At 35.4% G+C, this 22,353-nt stretch overlaps 1 pseudogene; it reads right to left on the bottom strand.

Moving 5' to 3' along the window:
• Positions 1-19,305: 19,305 nt before the first annotated feature.
• Positions 19,306-19,399, bottom strand: LOC147493158 (small nucleolar RNA R71; annotated as a pseudogene).
• Between the last annotated feature and the right edge of the window lie 2,954 nt (positions 19,400-22,353).

Genomic DNA, 22,353 nt, shown 5'->3' with positions numbered 1-22,353 from the left:
AGACTTCCATTCAGGAACTTGGCATAGCTTGGTTCCTTGTTATGTTTGGTGCCAGAGTAGTTTGATAATAAATTTGTGGAGGATTGGACCCAATAGAACCAAACAGACTTTTTATTGTAGTAGAAAGAGAAACCAAACCTCCTTCGGTCCCATTCAAGGATGAGACACTACTAGTAGTGAGCTTCTATCCTTCCGTCAACTTTTGCCTGGAACTAATGCGACTATTGGATGATCAAAAGACTGCCAGACAGTGCTGTTTTTTTTGTCAAACGACACAAGGTTTCCCAACTCAATCATGTTTAAGCCTACAACAGACTTCCCAATAGTGTTTCAAGACCAAACTAATGTACCATCGACATCCGGAAAAATAAGTAGACAATAAACTACTTGAAATATAGCAGCAACATCATAGTTACATTCCTATTAATGTCCTTTTATGTGTAGAAGGTGGTAGAGTCAGATGGTTTCAACACAAACATCATCAAAGTATATAATTCTTGACATAATCTCCTTAAGGTTAAGTACATACCTTAGTAAATAGTTTGAAGGCTCCTCCTTGTAAAAAGAAGCCCAAGCAACAACAATCCTTGCTTCACTTTTCCATGTGAAAGAAGTCGTAGGTAGCAATTACAATCCACGTTTCTTTTTTCCTAGCAAAAAAGCCTAAGTAGCCACAATCCATGTTGCACTTCTTGACTAAATCCAATGAGAGGTAGCCAACATGAAAACAAAGATATATTCTAAACCTGCAAAAAATTGCACTTCAACTCATGAAGTAATTCCATATATAGGAGTAATAGAAGAACTGAATGACATCCAAAAGTGATTCTCTAGCTACATATCCAACAATAAATAAAATTGACAAAACACTATCTCTTATATATACTAGAAAAAACTACATGATTATTCTATTTTATTAATTCTACCAATTACCAAAAGACTAACTATCAGACAACATAGGCATAGTAGAAACAATGAGAAGCATTAAAATGTGCCTTACCTCAAAGGCTAAAATAAGGCAATTCCTATACTTTTCAAAGGCAAAAAAAAGTTGGGTTTCTGCTGATCCTATCCAATTCCTATACTTTTCAAAACTTAAAAGTAAAACAACCCCATCACACAAGTACGAAGCATCAATCTTTATATATATATATATTATAGCTCTACCCTCTTCAATTGAGGAAGCATTTTTAGAGTGTCCACGTGTCATGACTAATTAAGAAAAAGTGGGAGATAAAATAGGAAACAAATATTTATCGTTGTCTTTAGATATATATTATAGTTATACCCTCACCAATCTATTTTTTGGAGCACTAGCAAAGATTCCAATTTTTTCTAAACTCAAAAATATGATATAAATAAGGAAACAATTCTATCTAGAGTTTCACAGAGTCTTTAACTTTTTCTAAACACTATAGCTAATTACGAAAAAACAATCTCATCTAGAGTTTCACAGAGTCTCCAACTTTTCCTAAACAATATAGCTAATTATGAAAAAAAAAATATGAGACAAAAAACTAAATTGCTAAAAATAATAGTTTCCACAAAAAATGATTTTCCTAAAACCCTTTCGATTTGATGCGCCATCATCCACTGTGGGATTTAGACATTTATTAATAGTTAAGGATTCCAAAAATCATAATTCCGACCACAATAATTACGACATATTCCAATTCCTTAGATATATATATTATAGTTATACCTTTACCAATCTATTTTTAGGAACACTCTCGTAGAGACTCCAAATTTTTCTAAACTCTATTACTAATTATAAAAAAGTAGGATATAAATAAGAAAACAATCCCATCTGGAGTTTCACAAAGTCTCTAACTTTTCCTAAACACCATAGCTAATTACGAAAAAAAAAAAAAAAATCTCAATTAGAGTTTCACTAAGTCTCCAACTTTTCCTAAACAATATAGCTAATTACGAAAAAATACATGAGACAAAAAACTAAATTGTTAAAAACAATAGTTTCCACTGAAAACGATTTTCCTAAAACCCTTTCAAATTGATGCACCATCCACTGTGAGATTTAGACATTTATTCATAGTTAAAGATTCCAAAAATCACAATTCTGACCACAATAATTATGACATATTCCAATTAAATTTATGAATTTATAATTTTTCAACACTATAATGTAATTTCATATATATATATATATATATATATATGAAATTACATGCCAATTTTATAAAATTACATTATATATATATATAATGTAATTTCAATAATTATAACTATATATATATATATATATATATATATATATATATATATATATATATATATATATATATATATATATATAGTTAAAGTGGACGTTGGGCTTAAATAAATTATATGCCAAACCAAAACAAATTACATGTGGAAAATTAAATTATACAAAAAATAACATCACAAAATATATATTTAAAAAAAACAAAAAAAAACAGCAAAGCAATAATGACAAATATTTTAAAATATATATAATACTGAATGAAACTATCGTCAAAGAACAATTAATGGGGAACCGAAAACTTGATGCAAGTGCATCGAACTAACCTCAAATAATATTTAACGGGAAATCGGAAATTGGATGAAAATGCAAGCATTAAACTAATCTTAAAAAGTAATTAATAGAAAATCGGAATATTGATACAACTGCATCAAACTAACCTCAAAGAATAATTAGCGGGAAATCAAAACTTGGATGCAAATATATCAAACTAATATTAAAAAAATAATTGTCGGGAAATTGAAAACTGGATGCAAATGCATTGAACTAACCCTAAAAGATTAAATTAATGGGAAATCATACTGGAATACAACTGCATTAAACTAACCTCAAAGAAAAATTAATTATAAATTGGAAACATGATACAAATGCATGGAACTAACCTTAAAGAATAATGAACGAGAAATCGGAAACCGGATGCAACTGCACTGAACTAATCTCAAAAAATAAACTGGATGCAAATGCATTGAACTAATCTCAAGAAATAGTTCACAAGAAATCGGAAATTAGATGCAAATTCATTGAAGTAACCTCAAACAATAACTAATGGGAAATCGGAAACTATATGCAAATGCAACCTTATCAAATAATAAACGAGAAATCGGAAACTTGATATAAATGCATTAAACTAATCTCACAGAATAATTAACGAAAAATCAGAAACTAGATGCAAATGCATTGAACTGACCTCAAAGAACAATTAACAGGAAATTGGAAATTGGATGCAAATGTATTGAACTAACCGTAAAGAATAATTAACGAGAAATCGGAAACTGGATGCAACTGTATTGAACTAACCTCAAAAAATAAATACTAGGAAACGGAAATTGGGTGCAACTACATTGAACTAACCTCAAAATATAAATAACGGAAAATCAGAAACTTGATGCAAATGTATTGAACTAACCTCAAAACATAATTATGTTATATGTTGTGGGAATGTCTTGATAAGTATAGTTTTGCATTTAAAATGATGTTTATCTTATCTCTTTCCGTATGATTGGAAACTCCTTGCTATTCAAGTAGCTTCAATATATATGAACTTCGCCTTATAGGCAATCTCACAAAACTTTAATTAAACTGTTATTATTAAACAACAAAATGAAGTTAAAGGGTTTTATCAAAAGGTGAGTTCTTTTTTTTTTAAATGGAGAGTGAGGTTTTCACGTTATAAGAAATTTGGATGAGTGATTAATACAATATTAATATATAATAGTTTTGCATATTTGTAAATATTTTTCAGCATAATTAATATAACAACACCCGTTTGTAGATAATCTTTGAAAATTCCACATAGTGAAGCATGCATAATTTAAATAATAATTAGCGAGAAATCGGGAATTTGATAATCTTCGATGATCATCAAACATAATTTATTTTTTATGTCATGTTTGCAAGGACACTATAGATGGATCAGTAGAAGTTGGTATTGCATACCATATTAAATAATTAAAAGGAAATCAGAAATTGGATTCAAATACATAACTGAGATAAAAAATAATTAACGGGAAATCGGAAATTTTATATAAATGCAATAAACTAAACTCAAAAAGTAATTAACTGGAAATTGGAAACTGGATGCAATTGCATTAAACTAACATCAAAGAATAACTAACGGGAAATTAGAAATTAGATGCAAATCCTTTAAAAATATTTAACGGGAAATCAGAAACAGTATGCAAATACATCAAACAAACCCCAAATAATAATTAATGGGAAACCGAAAACTGAATGCAAATGCATTGAACTAAACTCAAAAAATAATTAACAAAAAATCAAAAACCAAATGCAACTGTATTGAACTAATTAACCTCATAGAATAATTTGTGGGAAATCGAAAACTAAATACAAATGCATTGAAATAACCTCAAAGAATAGTTAATGGGAAATCAGAAACCGAATGTAATTGCATTGAACTAACCTCAAAGCGTAAATAATCAAAAACTAGATGCAAATGTATTGAACTAACCTTAAATAGTTATTAACAGGAAATCGGAAACTAGACGCAAATGTAATGAACTAATCTCAAAGACTAATTAACGAAATATTGAAAAATGAATGAAACTGCACTGAACTAACCTAAATGAATAATTAACAGAAAATTATAAATTTAATGTAACTGCATTGAACTAACCTCAAAAAATAATTAACGGAAATCAAAAACTTGATACAAATGCATTGAATTAACCTCAAAGAATAATTAACATAAAATTGGAAATTGGATGAAACTGCATTGAAATGATTGGACTAATAACCTCAAAGAATAATTAATGAAAAATCATAAATTGGATGCAACTACATTAAACTAAAATCAGAGATTAACTAACGGGAAATCTGAAATTGGATGCAAATGCATTGAAATAACCTTAAAGAATAGTTAACTGGAAATTGGAAGCCGAATGTAACTGCATCACACTAACCTCAATGCATAAATAACTGGAAATTGAAAACTATCAAACTAACCTAAAAAATTAATTAACAGAAATTAGAAATTGGATGCAGATGTATTGAACTAACCTCAAAGAGTAATTAATGGGAGATTGGAACCTGGATGCAAATGCAATAAACTAATCTCAAAGACTAATTAACAAAACATCAAAAACTAGATGCAACTGTACTTAATTAACCTTAATGAATAACTAACGGGAAATCATAAAGTGGATGCAATTGCACTGAACTAACATCAAATAATAATTAACGGGAAATTGGAAACTTGATGCAACTGCATTGATCTAACATCAAAGAATAATTAATGAGAAATTGAAATTTAGATGTAACGTACTATATTGAACTAACCTCAAAGAATAATTAATGGAAAATCAGAAACTTGATGCAAATGCATTGAACTAATAACCCTAAAACATGTTTGTATTATATGTAGGGGGAATAAATGTCTCGACAAATATAGTTTTGCATTTAAGTAGCGTTTATCATAATTTTTTTATTATGATTGAGAATGTCATGCTATTCAAGTAACTTCAATATTATCTTCGCCACATTGGGTATTCTCACAAAACTTCAATCAAACTTCTATTATTAAACCTAACAACAAAAAGAAGTCGATGGGTTTTATCAAAGTTTGGTGTTTCCTTTTTTTATAGAGAGTGGTGCAAGAAATTTAAATGAGTGATTAATATAATTTTCATATCTCATAGCTATGCATAGTTGCTAATATTTTTTATAATAATTTAATATAATGGAACCCGTTCGTAGGACGGGTTCGAAAGCTAGTTACATTTTAAGTAGCTTATACAAACTAGTCAAAGTAAGCAACATTGAACATGTTCCCTTAAAGGGCTATGGCCTCATTCAAATCAAATGATTAGAGAAGGATTGTGTTAGTAAAGCCTCCACTGCACAAGCTTTGCATCACTAAACACAAAACCAACATTGAGTATTTGAGTCTAAACAATTGATGGGGATCCACTATCTTGTTTCTACATCAGATTAAAAATGGGTTTAGACTCATTACCAAATGGCTTAATCCAGCAAATCTTAGTGCTAGTTATAATACAAAATCAATGTTGAATTCAAGTACCTTGTTTGTCTTCTACTTTTTAGTACCCACACGACAACTTCGACATCCATTGCTTTCACAGCACAACACAACTTAATAAAAGAAGGATGTGCGAGTTAGTTGAGACTAGAAGTTTTACAAATCCATCAAATGAAATAAACACCGTGCCTATTATGCTACAACTTCAACCTTAGTATAGTTGAATATTTTCATTAACATTTCAAAAACATAACCTAACCCCATATAGACAAGCATTCAAACAGTTCAAGTGCTTTTTACAACTATACTAATAACCAACAAAAACAAAATCAGTGAAGCATCCAGGCCTGGAAGTATCCCCGCAAGAAAAAAAATTAAGGAAAACCCATTCTTACTAATAAAACATTAGAAAAGATTGATCTTTTCCAGGGATTAAAAAGGGCAATATCGAAAAATTCAAATCCAAACAATTAACCAATCATGGAAACCAAACCCTAATGCATTGAATGGTGTTTCAATTCAAAGTACAAAACCTTGAGAAAAAAAAATTTGAGAATCAAAACCGCAATAAATTGAACAGGGTTTGATATTGTACAGGAAATTACTGATTACCTCAAAAATCTCGGTCCAAGATGATCAAGGATGGCTGCAACCCATAGCGATTCAAGTAGATTAAGGAAGAGAGGGAGTTGTATCTCAAATTTTCTTTTGGAGAACTTTGTTGATCCATAGCGATGCAAGCAGATTAGGCATGCGAAGGTTGCCCAATCTCAAATTCTTTAAGTTTTTTTTTCGATGATAAATTTTGAAAGTGGTTAGTGCTAAATGATGTTCATTATCGGAAAAAAAAAAAAAAAAAATGACCGCTTTATCCACGGTAGGGTTATTTTTTTCAGTGAGTGAGTCTCAGGGACAAAACCGACAAAATAATCACCGGCAGAACCACTTTTTTTCATAATAAGCCAGAAGGACCGGGTAGATGAAATCTCCAGTCTACCCCTAAAACTTAAAAAGCCAACTTAACCACCCACCATCCTTCGTTTGTTCTTCAAAACCCCCAAAACTAGAAACTCCCCAAAATCGGGCGCACAACCCAAAACACTGAGAACCCCAAAGAAACTGAGGCGCAATCAATTAATCATTCTAAAGTATTCAAATAAACCCCCACATGTGGCTGTGCTAACCACTAGGAATTCAATTAATTCCTAAAATTGAAAATTTTTGTTGATTTTCCGTTATTATATCGCTCGCCCAGAGCCGTATTTGCAATTTGCAAGCACAACCATCACAGCTTTTGGGGAACCAGAATTCTATATTTGAGTGGAGGTTTTTGTATAGTTGTAGAGATGATCTTATAGTGTGAGAAAATGTTTTCTTTTCTATAGAGCAGAGAGTTAGTGGTGTTTCCTCGCTTAAGGCGAGAAGAAAAAAAAAATACACATTGTTTACTTCAATTTGAACATAATACATTTCTAAAAATCTTGTAATATGCTCACCATCAATTTGGACTATGAACAATGATTGTTCACACTGAACAATCATTGTTCGTACCCGTAGTGGACACTTAACAATCATTGTTCATACCCCTAGTGGACTCTGAACAATCATTGTTCATAAGCCTAGTGGACTATGAGCAATCATTGTTCACAGTGAACAATCGTTGTTTCATACCCGTAGTGGACTATAAACAATCATTGTTCATACCCCTAGTGGATCGACTATAAACAATCATTGTTCATACTCCTAGTGGACTATGAACAATGATTGCTCATACCTATTGCACTATGAACAATCATAGTTCATACTGAACAATCATTGTTCATACCCGTAGTGGATCGACTATGAACAATCATTGTTCATACTCCTAGTGGACTATGAACAATCATTGTTCATACTCCTAGTGGACTATGAACAATCATTGTTCATACCTATACCTATTAGACTATGAGCAATGATTGTTCATAATACGAGTGGACTATGAACAATCATTGTTCATACCCCTAGTGGATCGACTATGAACAATCATTGTTCATACTTATACCTATTAAACTATGAACAATGATTGTTCATACCCCTAATGGACTATGAACAATGATTGTTTACACTGAACAATCATTGTTCATACCCCTAGTGGATCGACTATGAACAATCATTGTTCATACTTATACCTATTAGACTATAAACAATGATTGTTCATAGTCTGAGTGTTCGTAGTCCGAGCGAACTATGAACAGTCATTGTTCTCACTGAACAATAATTGTTCATACCCTTAGTAGACTATGAATAATGATTGTCCATACCTATTGGACTATGAACAATCATTATTCACACTGAACAATCATTGTTCATACCCCTAGTGGATCGACTATGAACAATCATTGTTCATACCCCTTGTGATTGTTCATACTCCACAACTTATAACAACTTATAACAACATTTACAATTAGGCTAGAAGTGGGGGAATATTTGGAGGTGGCATGGTATGGGAGGTAGTGGCAGAGGGGATAGGAATCATATTGCGATGGTTATGAAATTGTTTTGTCTCTAAACCATTCAATATCTCCATCATTACTACCCAAAAAAAACTAACAAGATGATCCAAAGAAATAACTCATTTGTTAAGACATAACCACAAGTTCATCAACATCATCCCCGGACAAGCAAAGTTACTAAAAGTCACCATGGTCATTCATCAATTTGCAGACCAAATCTTGAGAAGCACGATCATACTTCATGGCATCACAGACGTGGTGGTCCTGCATCATTAGTGCAAATGTCATCAAAGTTGCACTGTATCCCTTTTCTCGTCATATGAGCTACAGATATCAATGGGAAGTGTGGACATGCATGATCAAAGGCACTGAAATAGACAAATAGTTCCATAAGTTCTGGAAGAGAGGAATTTTAATGACGGAACTCATGCTTCATCATGTTGGATGTTTTTTTTCTCGTTGAGTTGTAAGAAGAATCATTTCAACAATATATAACACCCATCAGAAGAATAAGACTGGGTGCTTTGAAATTTAGTGAACTTTTATGCAATTGAATTGTCCAATTTGGAAAACTGAATTGTCTCAACGGTATATTGGACTTGAATTTTCAATCACCTTCAGACTGGCAACTAAACCAACCTTGAAACCTCTCCAATAATGTTTGCAATCCCATTAAAAACATACATATTATTGATAAACCTTTATTATACCAAAAGTCCTGTACATAACCCTAATACATCATAAAAACTTTTGTCATATTTACAACCATTGGGGATCATCATTCCACCACACTATAAACCCCAAGGAAAAAAAGTTATCAAGTTTCCACGATGAAATTGATGTTTGTGTCATTGACTGACTTCACTAAAAATTCTTTACTTGATGAAACCTATGAAGCCTCCACTCTAGTCTTGGGCACCATTTGCTTCTTCGAATCTGTGCATTCCTGGAATTTGGCCAGTTCTAACTTAATTTTGAATAATAATTCGAGCTAAAAGTAAAAGAACAATTAATGGGACATCTTTTAAAACTTTATAAAGGCAATTTTGAGAATTTTAGCTTCTACCTCCACATTGCAAAAATCCCGGGATTCTACCACAATTTGGAGTCCATATAATTGAAGGTATTCTCTTCACAAATTGTCGCCTCCTTGACCCATCCTCCCAAAAAATTGGAATCTTGGATCATCCCCCAATGAAACGAGAGATAAGCTATCCACTCCCACATCCTCAACCCTGCCTCCTCGGATTCCCAATTGGGTGTCCGGCTATATTCAGTTTAACCATGCCTGCATTTGGTGGAAACCATTTAATATATACAAGCATTTGTTCTTTATGCTTTTGATAAGGGTTACTTATAAAACAAATGGAAGGGTGAAAGTGGTATTTAAAGAAGAAAAAATACGGGCCAAGTTATTTTGTCACTGAGGGTTATTAAAATAGAAAAATTGGGTTCGTAAGTTGTTCCACGGATGTAAATGGTTTTGAGAGTGATTATCAGAATACCATGTCCTCTAAAATTGTTTTGAATTAAAATTGGGCCTTCGGCCAATTTCTTGTATTTTTTTCAAAACATTAGCCACATTTTAAGTGAAAATGGTGGGGTATATGAATATCAAAAAACAAATCAGGCGATATTGGGTAGTTCTGTGGTATATGACATCTATATACCACTGTTTTACGAAACCAGTAGTATTTGATTGTACTAAAATTAAAAAAGCTAAATATACCGTGGTAAATGACTATTAGTCACCGTTATTAGGCAAACAGTGGTATATACTAGTTGACCAACTATGGCTAATGTGCATTTATGTAGTAGTGGGAAAACTACCAAATTCCAGTGGACCAACTACCTTACTCACTCCCCTCCCTCATTCCATTGTGAGTGAGATTCTTAGTAGCACCCCACGTGGTGAAGTGGTGATCTTCTCTTTTGAAACGTGTAGATCCCCAAAACATAGTTTTGTGCCTAACTGTCCGATTCGAATAGGGCATAGCATCAAATCAATAGACTTTCAAAGATTTTATATACAATTCAAAAAAATGAATTTATGATATTTGTGCATCATCCTTGTTTGAGCATCTATGGCTTATCAATATGCATCGCAGCCGTCATGGAATTACAATGCAAACCCAGAACCTTGCTTTTGTTGTAGTAGTCTGTATCATTGGGCGTCTCAATGCACATCATATACCGAGTTCGAGCCTCCTATGGAATATTCTTACGATTACGAACCTCAATTTTCAAATTTTCGTAGTACCCAATGCATGCAAGAGTTTTCTAATCATGCAGAAAATTCATGGAATTCCACCACAAATAGTCAACCATCATTGATATATCCTCCTGGTCAGTCAGAGTTCGGTTTCACCCAAAGCCCATTACCTCACATCACCATCATTGTCAAATTCATATCCCACTCCACCATCTATCACAGACCAATTTTACCAGAAAATGGACAAGCAAACAATACTAACTCAGCAAATAGCAACTACCTTATGTTTTCTCCAATCCACTTCAATCGATATCACATCTAAGACTAATATTCTCCCTACAAATCCAAAACCAAACCAACAAGAGAAACAAGGTGTTACTATAACAGAGTCAATTGCTAAAGCCTATCCTGATATTTGTGACCAATTAAAACCACATCACCATCCACCTTACTATCGTGTGAATTCCAGATCTTATAATGATGATTACATCCCTAAAGTTATAGTTTCTCCCACTTGTCCTAGTACACCATCACATATGCATGAGAAAACTCTGGAAGAAGAAATTCTAGAGCATGTGTTGGACTTGACACACTTGGCCAATGACAAGGAGGAATTTTTTGAAGTAAAATCTATGGTGAAAAGTGTATCTCAATTTAGTTTGGCCGTTAAAGACTTATTGATGGAACAAATTTGTGACATCCTTACTATTTCATATATGAACCACAATTTTGTGGAAATGCCAAAACTAGATGAAAAATTCTCTGAATCCTCGAGATCATGTGAAGAACCACCACCCAACCATCACCATCCCAATATAACACCTCTTGAAAGCTATCATCCATTCATAAAAAATCCACCCATTTCTGAGGATTGCTCCACTGAACCATTTCAAAGAAAACTCAAATTCACGCTTAAGCCAATTGCCTTTGAGATCCTTCATAATTTTCTAAACTTTCCCAGCAAAGAGACTTTGCCCAACATACAAACTCACGAGTCTATCATTCTAGTTAATGAGAATCTTGCTTTAATTGAAGTACCGGGAAAAGAATAAACAAGATCTATATATAGTGGAATGTGGATCCCAATCTAGCTTAGTCGTTGTGGACTTAACGATGGATGAAATCGATGATTTTCTTAAAGATGCTGGCATTAACCCTAATTTTGTAGATACACCCAAGCTAGATGAAAAGTTCTTAGAGTTCTTAAAAGCATGTGATTATGAGCCCGTCATTCAAGTGGCTGAAAGGCCTAATATGTTATATTCCACATCATCTGAACTTCATGAAGAACAATTACTACCACACTCACACTCTCTTAGACAATTCAACCATGACAGATTATTACATAAGTTCCATGATGGGTTACATAAACTTTCTCTTATCATTCTACATATTACACTCCAAATGCATCATTTCATTATGTTTAGGGGTATATGCTTTAATATGTTTTCCTGGATTGATCCCCAACTATTTAGATTATTAGTATATAGTTAACAGCATATCATCCATTTTATGTATAGTCTTGGGGAATCTGACTTAAAATGACCCCACATATAGTCTAGAATATCTGACTATAAAATATTTATATTATGTTTTCTCAATGCATTCTATGGGAGTGCATCCTTAAAGTAAACGGGCCCTCCTCTTGGAGTGAGTCATTGTAAGCGCCGAAACTTAGTCCACATATAGTCTCACACATTCTATTATATCTTGCACTTTTACTCGTATTTTGAGTAGTGTATCTCTATAGACCGAGTATACTATTTTTTATTTCTTTATTTTACACTTCATTTTTCAAAAATGTTTGTTTTTCCTCATTCTCATAATAAAAGATTCTCGATACAATAATAGTTATATGATTTTCTAAAACACGGGCAATGGATTCCACCTAGACCATCCTTAGAAGTACACAATCTCCATTCTTCTAAAGGCAGTTTGAGGATCAGTTATGTGTTACTAAGAGTCACCCATATCACCATGATATTCGTACAAGACATCTTACATCTTGCAGAGTAAATCCCCCAACACACATAACTGAAGCCACAGTCTGACTTGATTGGGTTCAATAAAGAGCTGACACGAAAGTTGCCTAAGATCACCTCTTATGGTTTATTTTCAAACTTAGCTTTAGAAATCACGGCTTTTGTACAAGTTATCTTTATATATCTCTATATAGTTTTTCAAAAACTTGAGGATATAAAAATTTAAAATCTTATGTCCCAAAGTAACCAAAATGATACTGGATAAACGTATGATTTTATATTCTTGAGTAAAACCCTATATATGGTTAGAGATACCTTTTGAGAAAAAAAATAACATATAAAAATTTGAAAAAAAAAAAAAACGACGAGGCGTCGAAATCTAGAATTAAAATAATGGTGTAACCCAAAGTGAAATCATTATCTATTCAATTCTATCTTATATGCACCTCTCTATTATTGTCTCGAGAATCTGATGTTAAAAGACTTGATCATTTTGTACAAAAATTTCAAAAATTATTTTCCCCCTCCCTTTCTAAAAATCCTACAAACTTTTCAAAAATTTCTAAAAACAATTTTTCTCCACCGAGCAGTACTCAATGGAGACGTGTACCAACTCCTTCTAAAATTTTTATAGCTCTTCCAGTTGATATAAAACTTGATATTTGGAAAAGAGTTCACGATACAAAACCAGGTCAAGGAAAAAGTTCTTTCGCATGCAAAAGACGTGTAATTAGGGGAAACTGGTGTATGCGTTGTCAAACACCAGATTGCCCTGGCCTTCAACCTCTTAGCGAAGGTTTAGTTTTCATAGTTTATACTTGTTTAACACCAGCAAGTTGTCAACAACTTTTACGTGTCATTCCATCATCTGGTTGGGAATGATTCGTGTTGTGTTCAGTCTTGCAGATCTGACTATAAACAACCTACCTTTTTACAGCTTTTTCAAAAATTTAGTCCAAAAAAATTAATTAATCTTTAATTTCAAAGTTTGTAAATCCAAAATAATGTTCCATTTTCCTTTGGTCTTGTAGCTTTCTTTTTTTATTCATTCCTCCATTCGTACACCTTGCTTTCAAGTTTGACACTCTATTTCTATTAAAGCTCATTCGTGTTTAAAACTTATGTCATCTCAGCACTTCAAGGCGTTTCTCCATCATCCTTTGTGTTATTCACCCTTGGATGATAGCATGTGATATACTGTTCGATTGGTTTTTTCGAGTCGATCGTTTTGGTAACTCATTGGTCCAAATCGGACAAGTAATGAAGTGGGAATCTGCATTTTACATTTTTCGAGGTACAATGGACAGGATCAGAATTATTGCATTTTATATAGGCTCGGGCCAAAAAAATTAAAAACCTAAGAAAGGGCATGTGCAGTGTATGTGCCTACCTCTTTTCTACCCCACGTGTTCGCCCCCATCGCTCTCCATCTTCCCCAACCAAAACAAAACCCTAGCCACCGTAACTCAACCCGTGCCCACCCCTAACCAGGTCGAGTCCGCCCCTTTACCCACCAACACCACCCACCAAACATTTCACAGTTCACTCCAATTTTTACCCCAACAACAAATCTCCACTCCTATTTCACCAATTCATAGCCGAAATGAACTAGGTCATAAAAATCGTTCCGGAACAAAATTTTGAGCATCTGTTCAATTCCATTCTTTTTGGCATACATTTCAAGGCAGAGATAGAGATAAGACATTGGGAGTCTTTGGTAGAGTTGGTGCATACAACTTACTCTCCCTCACTCACTCTTTCATTTTATAATAGTATGCACCGAGCGACGGATGGTAAGGTTTTATGTACGTTTGTTGAGGGTACGTTTGAGCTTACACCTGAGGTTGTGAGTGAAGCCATCGGGATTCCGTTGAAGGCTTACAATCAGATAGAACGGTCTCCAGAAAACAAGTCTGTGGATGTTCTGATCATCGAGTCACGTCTGGAGGGTAGGAAGAACACCGCATCTCACTGCGCTTATCAGAACTCACTGGGGAGGAATCACTTGGCAGTTTTGCAATGGATAGCCTACAATCTTATAGGCTCAGCCAAACCCTCCGAAATCAGTAAGAGTATTCTGCATATTCTTTGGATTCTGCAAGAGCAGAAAAATAGTTTATGCGTAGTTCATTTCATTTGGGAGAAGCTTCGTAAAGTCCGTAAGACTTATGCTTCCCTCCCTGTGATTTCAACTCTCATCATGCAACAATGGGATTTTGAGCTTCCTAACGACACAATGGAAGTCGAGTATGCTATGGTAGGTCCCATCTATGCCCACTATGTCCAGCAATACTGGCATCCTCCTGCATCTAGAGCAGCTGAGCACATTTATGCTAGTCCAGAACCTGAAGACTACTTTGCTCCAAGCGCTACTCGCCAGTTCACTCAGCCGATAGTTGGAATTCATTTCCTCCATGAGGGCCAGAGACTCCTCCACAAGCAAGTTCTCAAACGCAAACTCAAGAAGCCATACTAGCTAATTAGCAAGCCTTCCAACACGAGCAGAGATTCTTTCAACACAATGTCGCAAAGACATTGCATAATGTTACAAAGACATTGCGTAGGATATAGAATGATGTCACCGGTAGAGAATGCATAAACCGTCGTCAACCAAGAGAAGGATCTTCTCGACATAATGACGAGTCGCACATGGAATAGGTGAAGGCTAAAGGGTTGGGTCAAGACAGCACAAGAGGTCAGCGACAATCTAAAACACACCATGAAGGAATACTTGGCCAAATGTTTGATAGAAGTGACCGACAATATCCAGCTGCGAATTCTTTTACAGAGGTTGGGTATCTCCCCAAGATACCACCAGAAGGAAATCAGGTGGTGTAGTTGGGTAAGACCAGAACCTGGTGAGCTGCTGCTTAACTCAAATGGGTCGGTGAAGGACAATATCGTGAGATATGGTGGACTGATAAGAGATGAAGACAGTCAGGTGAAGGTGGATTATTATGGCAGATCGAGACAAATCTCAGTCTTATACCAGGAGCTACAAGCTATAGTTGCTGGTCTAAAGGCTGCTATCGAGATCAGCGCGAAGTATATAAAAGTTGCATCTGATTCTCTCAGAGTTGTAAACATAGTAAACTGGCATTAGCAAGCGCAGTGGCACTGCAAGAATCTAGTAGCTGAGCTTAAGAGTCTTAATAGTTTGCTTGTGTCTCTCTGAATAGTTCATATTTTTAGATAAGGTAATAGGGTAGTTGATTACTTGTCTAAAGTTTTTGACTACCCGGATATGGATGTGGTGTACTTTATACCTCCCCTAGACTTAACTCTAGATTCCATTGTAAAGGATGATAAAGCAAGAACTGTGCACCCAAGAGTTAGCTGATCTATAAATAAAGGTTGGGGCATCCTTAACCCCTAGCTTAGTATTATATATATATATATTAGTATTATGTTAGTAGTATGAATGCATGTTTAGAATTTTCTTATGCGAAATTTGGTATATGAGTATAGGGTAATACAAGTACATCATGCCAAAATTTTCTAATTTCTGCATTGTATATGTTTTTCAAAAATAAATACAAAAACCCAAAAATTTCATGGTAGAATAATTACATAACTTACTATCTAGACAAACCATGTATTTCTTGTTTTATATCCAACAACCCACGCTCCAAACTTGTTTGGGGGTGGTATATTTTCATCACGAAGAACAGAATACAGGTGTACTACCGTTTCTATTCATGTTCCTATGGTAATCTCTTTCTTTATATCTTCATACTTTGAGGACAAAGCATATTCCTATTTTGGGGTGGTATAGTAACATTCTGCAAAAACTATGCATTTCTTATATTAGATATATTAGTATATTTCTTTCTTTCTTAAAATATTTTCAAAAAGACCAAAAATAGTTTTTCTGTTTAGTACTAAAAATATTGTTTCCTTTTTTTATGATGAATACATGATCTAGAAGTCTCATTATAGCAATAGAGTAAGGATTCGCTCTTCGAACTTAGACTAATATATGTACAATAGTTAGTTTCTGTATATTCTTTTCATGAATGGCATGCATAAGCATTTGATTGTATATAGCAGTGAGTTTCCAAGACCAAGGTTAGAACAGTTAAATTCCATATCATGTAGGAAGCTAGCCAAAAACCTCATCTGTATGTTTATTGAGTGATGACTGATAAGAGCCCAAAACTGTAGTTTTAACCCCTTAATAATCATACTGTTAGACCAATTATGTGAATAATAAGTAAGAGTTAATACTGATTACGTGTTTTTATGCATTTCAGCCTTCAAAGTCCATTATCTGCAGAACTGTGCCACTTTAGCGAGATAAAGGAGCAACAGTCAGCAGAACTTCCGAATGCCATATCTTTGGACTCAGACCTCGGAATTGGGCCTACCTTATGTCAAAACGACCGGCTCGGAAAGAGCTTTCCAATGGTCTAAGCCTTGCCCCAATCAGAGGAGCAGAAGTGGATGAAATGTCTGTTGAAGCGAACTGCAGCTGAAGAGGCCTTTTTGGACCGAAAGAATTGGGTTTTGGGCCTGATTCTCTGGCCCAAAACATGGCTCCAAGCCCATGCACGATTTTTAGATCTGGATGTATAAAAACAAAAGCTTCATTCTTTGTTAATGGTAGCTAGTTAGACCTAAATTAATATATAGAATTCTAGATCTAGTTTTATTAATAGATTAAGTTTTAGTTCCATTTCAATTCCTGTTTTAGATTAAATCTTTGAATGATTGTTCTTGATTGATTAGATTAATAAAATAGTTAGTTGTCAATTTCGAATTTTGTCATTTCCATTCTAGATCTAAATTAAATTCTTGTTATTATTCCATTCCAGCCATTAAATTAGATTCATTATTGTTAACTAAGTAAATCTCAATTTCTTACATTATGTTTAGTTTAGATTCAATGGGAAATGTTGGTTTGATGACTCAAGGCTAAACCTCCATTAGAGGGTTGATGAAGCCTTGATGAAAACTTAGTGGTTAGTATAGAATTTGGTAGTAGAATCTATTCCACTCTAGAAGGTCGTGTTTAAGCCATGAGAATGGGTGGGCGACCTCACATGCTAGTTAGTATCCGGTAGGAATGCCATGAACACTAGGGATTAGACTTGAAATTCTTGCCGTTAAAACGTAAGAATAGAGATCGACAATCTATACTAGGTTATTAAGTTGGAGTCGAGGTGGATTTAATTCCCTCTATTTCTTTATCTAGAGTCAAACAATCGTATTTCAGTAGCTTCGTAGATTATCTTTAGTTATATTTTATCTTGTTATTTATTATATCTAGTTATTTAAAATAACGGCGTCTTGTTAGCATAACATTTAAGTAAAAGCTCTCATTGACTTAAGAGAGATTTCTTAGACTTAGAAAACAATCCATGCTAGGGAACTAGGAGTGGAACGAACTTCCTACTCCACTTAGTGCAATTCATCGAGTAGAAGCTTTGATAATAGACACGAAAGTTAGTTTAGTTTACTTACGTTGTGAATTTATCGTTCATCTCTTAAGTGTAGGTAGACTATACTTTTACATTTATCAAATGGCTGCCATCTTAGTTACACTTTAGCATTGTTTTCATAGTAGAAGTAGTCAATTTTAAGTCCCATTAAACCCACCCACCCTTGTTTGTTTCATACTGTGGTTGCCCATTTCAGCGTGACAAATTCCGCGAGAAAATACACGGAGCGCGCCCGCGCCCAAGGAGAGCGCGACCCGCGCTAAGTTACTGGAATTTTGTTTACCACTGAAGCCCGCCAGCGCTTCATACCAAAAGCGCGACCAGCGCCAAACACCGGAACTTCGACTTCCCATCGAAACCCGCCCCATTTGGGCCGACCATACTAAAAACACTGTAATCTGAAAATTACTTTCGCCTTGGGCCTTCTATCTGTGGCCTTGTCATTAAAATTTCCGGATTTCCACAGTTTTGATTTAAACTTTGATCTTTCATATTTTTCAGTGTTCTAATCTCTTCTATACACTGAACACGCGTACACAAGACGCTATTCATAAAGCGCAAGGAAGGGCCTTGTCGGGTATTCCTTTCTTCCATACCTCGCGTTTCCGGTTAGAGGTTTTCTACTAGTATATCGAAATTGTTTGGAGTGTTGCATGTTTAGTTAAGCTCAACTTAGTCTTGCATGAGATTAAGGTCTGGTCGAACAAAAACAACAAACGTAATTACACGGCAACAAACAAGTCTATCTAGTACACAACCCACGACACCTCTAACTACTATCACACACACCATACGACATAAATGGTCAAGAAAGAGACTCTCTCTCTCCGACTTTTACAAAGCCTTGAGCGATAGCCCTAAATCGTGCATCGTTCTAGCAGACCCAGTGGGGGATTTTCGAATCCCCCCAAACATATTTAATTTGTTACCCGTTTTTCATGGGTTAGACCATGAAAAACCTTATCAGCACATGCGTAGGATTGAACAAGTCCTTACAACATTCCATCATCCTACGGTAGGTGCGGAACAAATTAAACTGAGGGTATTCCCTTTCACATTAGCCGATAAGGCGGCGCCTTGGTTAACGCCCAAAGCGCCTAATGCGGGACTCGTGGGCTAAACTTGTTCAGCTGTTTATGGAACATTTTTACCCACCCCTAAAGACGGATGAAATGCTTTCCAAGATTCATTTCTTTCGCCAGAATCCTCATGAATCATTTTCTGAGGCGTGGAATCGTTTCACCGATCTCCTTATAGAGTGTCCACATCATAACTTAGCTAAAGACACGTTAGTTCGTGCCTTTTTCAAAGGTCTTCTACACCACCATAAAGAAGTCCTTGACATAATGAATGGGGGTAGTTTCCTAAGTAAAGGAGCCTCGGAGGCTTATAAATTTTTAGAAGACCAAACTAAACGGAATAATAATTGGGGGGGTAGTGATGATATCCCCCGGCCCGATAGTTCTTCTTCAACAAGAAAAGCGCGGTATGTTTGAGAAGAAAACCGATCCGTAACTTAAAAATCTAATCGAATCTCTAACTAAAAAGTAGAGGCTATTTACGCTCAACAAAAAGCATATCCCGTCATGAATGTAAACTCCAACCCATGTAATTTCTGTTTGAGTCCAGAGCACCCTGACGATTATTGTCCTCTAGCTTATGAACAACAACCACCAGAACAAGATAATGTTTACTCTATTAATAACTATCCTATTCCTAACGCCCCTTGGAGACAACATCCCAACTTCAGTTGGAGAAATAATCAACAAGTAACACCTCCAGGGTACAATAATCAAAACGTTAGGCAAGCAAACAATTATAACCAAGCTCCACCTAGACAAGGTCAAGGGAATTATAATAATTATAACAACCAAGCGCAACCACGACAAGGTCAAGCACAAGGTCAGAATAATTATAATAATTATAATACCAATAGAGGTATCGTTCCGTTAATAATAATAATAACTATCACAACCCACCCATAAATAATCAACGAGATAGTTCCAAATACACCACCCGCGACTACTACACCTACACAAACCGGATCGTATCGATGCCTTTATACAAGTTACCCAAAGAACTTTTCCGGACAATGACTCAATCAAACCAACAGATCTTACAATCCATAAATCGGGGCATACAACGGTTAGCCCAAGCGAAAAGCAAGCCACCAAAAGGCGTGTTTCCGGGACAAGCAATACCAAACCCTAAAACAAAGAAACCGCCTTTGAGGTAAACGGTAATTCTACGCGAAACTACAATCAGTAGGTGACCTAAATGCCATCACCACTCTCCGCCTGGAAGAGTGGTTGATAACAAAGTAGCTATGCCTATAGTTACCCTATCAAGACTCCTACACCGGATATCGAACTAGATACCGAAATAGAAACCAAGAACCTACCACCGTAGAGGTCCCAGCTTAAACCACAACCTAAGAAACAGAAAAGCCAAGGTTACACTTCAAGTCGAGCCATACACTAAATATAGAGAAACCACCGTTCCTCAAAAATTAGCCATGCTAACCCGGGGATACAAACTTTGAGGAAATTAGGAACGTTTTCAAGAATCTAACGATAAACCTTCCTTTTCTCGAAGCTATTAAAAAGCTACCTAACCACGCTAAGTTTCTTAAAGAGTTGTGCACTACTAGGCGTAAGACCAATATACCTAAAGACGCTTTTAACCGAACAGCGGTTCCCACGTTATCCGAAAACAATGGAATTGTTAAGTACAAGGACCCCGGGTAGCCCCATCAAAAATGCACCTTAGGAGATTCCCACCCGACGACCGCCTTTATTAGACACGGGCGAAGTGTTAACTTACTCCCCGTATTACTTGTATAAACAAATAGGTCTACGGAAAATGCAACCTACAAAAATAACGCGTTGCAATTAGCGGACGGTCAATTAAGTATCCTAAAGGTGTAGTGGAAAACGTGCTTGTTAAGATTCGTGGATTTCTACTATCCTGGCTGATTTTGTTATCCTCGATACGAAGTCGTTAATGACTCAGACCGATCATTTTAGGGCGCCCTTCTTGGCAACCGCCAATGCGCTTATAAATTGTCGCGATGGAAAGATGCCCTTATCTTTTGGCCATCCGTCGTCGAGGTAAATGTTTTAAAATGATGAAATAGTTACCAGATTCGATGCGTAGATGGGGAGGTTAGCATGATCGAGTTTAGCTCAAGATTATTTTAACAACACGTTTCACGAAAACAATATGTACAAATTCCTTTCTTTTGGACCTTCTGATTTTGTAAATGACTCCTACTTAGAGGAAGTCAACACCATCCTGGAGTCCACACCAATTGTAGACCCGTCGGTTGCTCCATATACTGATTACGAAGACTTGCTACCTAAGCAAGTCTTCATTACGCAAGATAAGGACACTTATGAAACATCAACGGACATTCCGTCCACACCAGTGCTTAAACCTCTTCCCGAGGTTAAAATATATTCAACTTGATCCGGATGGTAGTCACCGATAATTATATCTTCTCTGTTAACTAAGGATGAAGAGACATGTTTAATAAGGGTGATTAGGGAACATCGGTCTGCGATTGGTTGGTCCCTAGCCGATATTAAGGGAATTGACCCCAATGTTTGCACTCATCGTATCCATTTGGAGGATAACGCGAAGACTTCTCGCTAACCTCGTCGCTTGAACCCCTGCCATGAAAGAGGTGGTTAGGGAAGAAGTCTTTGCGATTACTTTCGATCGCGGGTATTATATACCCAATCTCCGATAGTGAATGGGTAAGTCCCATTCATGTAGTTCCTAAGAAATCGGGGAGTTACCATGGTGCGTAGCGGGAAGGGTGACTATGTTGTCACTCAAGGTCCTATGAAATGGAGAATCTGTATTGATTACAGGACATTTAAATGCTATGACACGAAAAGGATCACTTTCCGCACCATTTATAGATCAGATGCTAGAACGTCTAGCTGGTCATGCCTTTTATTGTTTTCTGGATGGCTACTCTGGCTATTTTCAGATTATTATTGATATTGATGACCAAGAAAAGACAACCTTCACATGTCCCTTCGGAACATATGCCTATAAACGAATGCCTTTTGGCCTTTGTAATGCCCCTGGTACCTTCCAGCGATGTATGCTTCATATATTTAGTGACATGGTAGAGCGCTTTATGGAAGTGTTCATGGATGATTTCTCTATCTATGGAGACTCTTTTACAGAATGTTTGTCTAACCTGTCTAAGGTCTTGAC

Source organism: Coptis chinensis, chromosome 6 (assembly GCF_015680905.1).
Source record: "Coptis chinensis isolate HL-2020 chromosome 6, ASM1568090v1, whole genome shotgun sequence".
NCBI classification, from domain to species: Eukaryota; Viridiplantae; Streptophyta; class Magnoliopsida; order Ranunculales; family Ranunculaceae; genus Coptis; species Coptis chinensis.
Note: the sequence above shows the minus strand (reverse complement) of the source record. Positions and strands in the feature narration are given on the sequence as shown.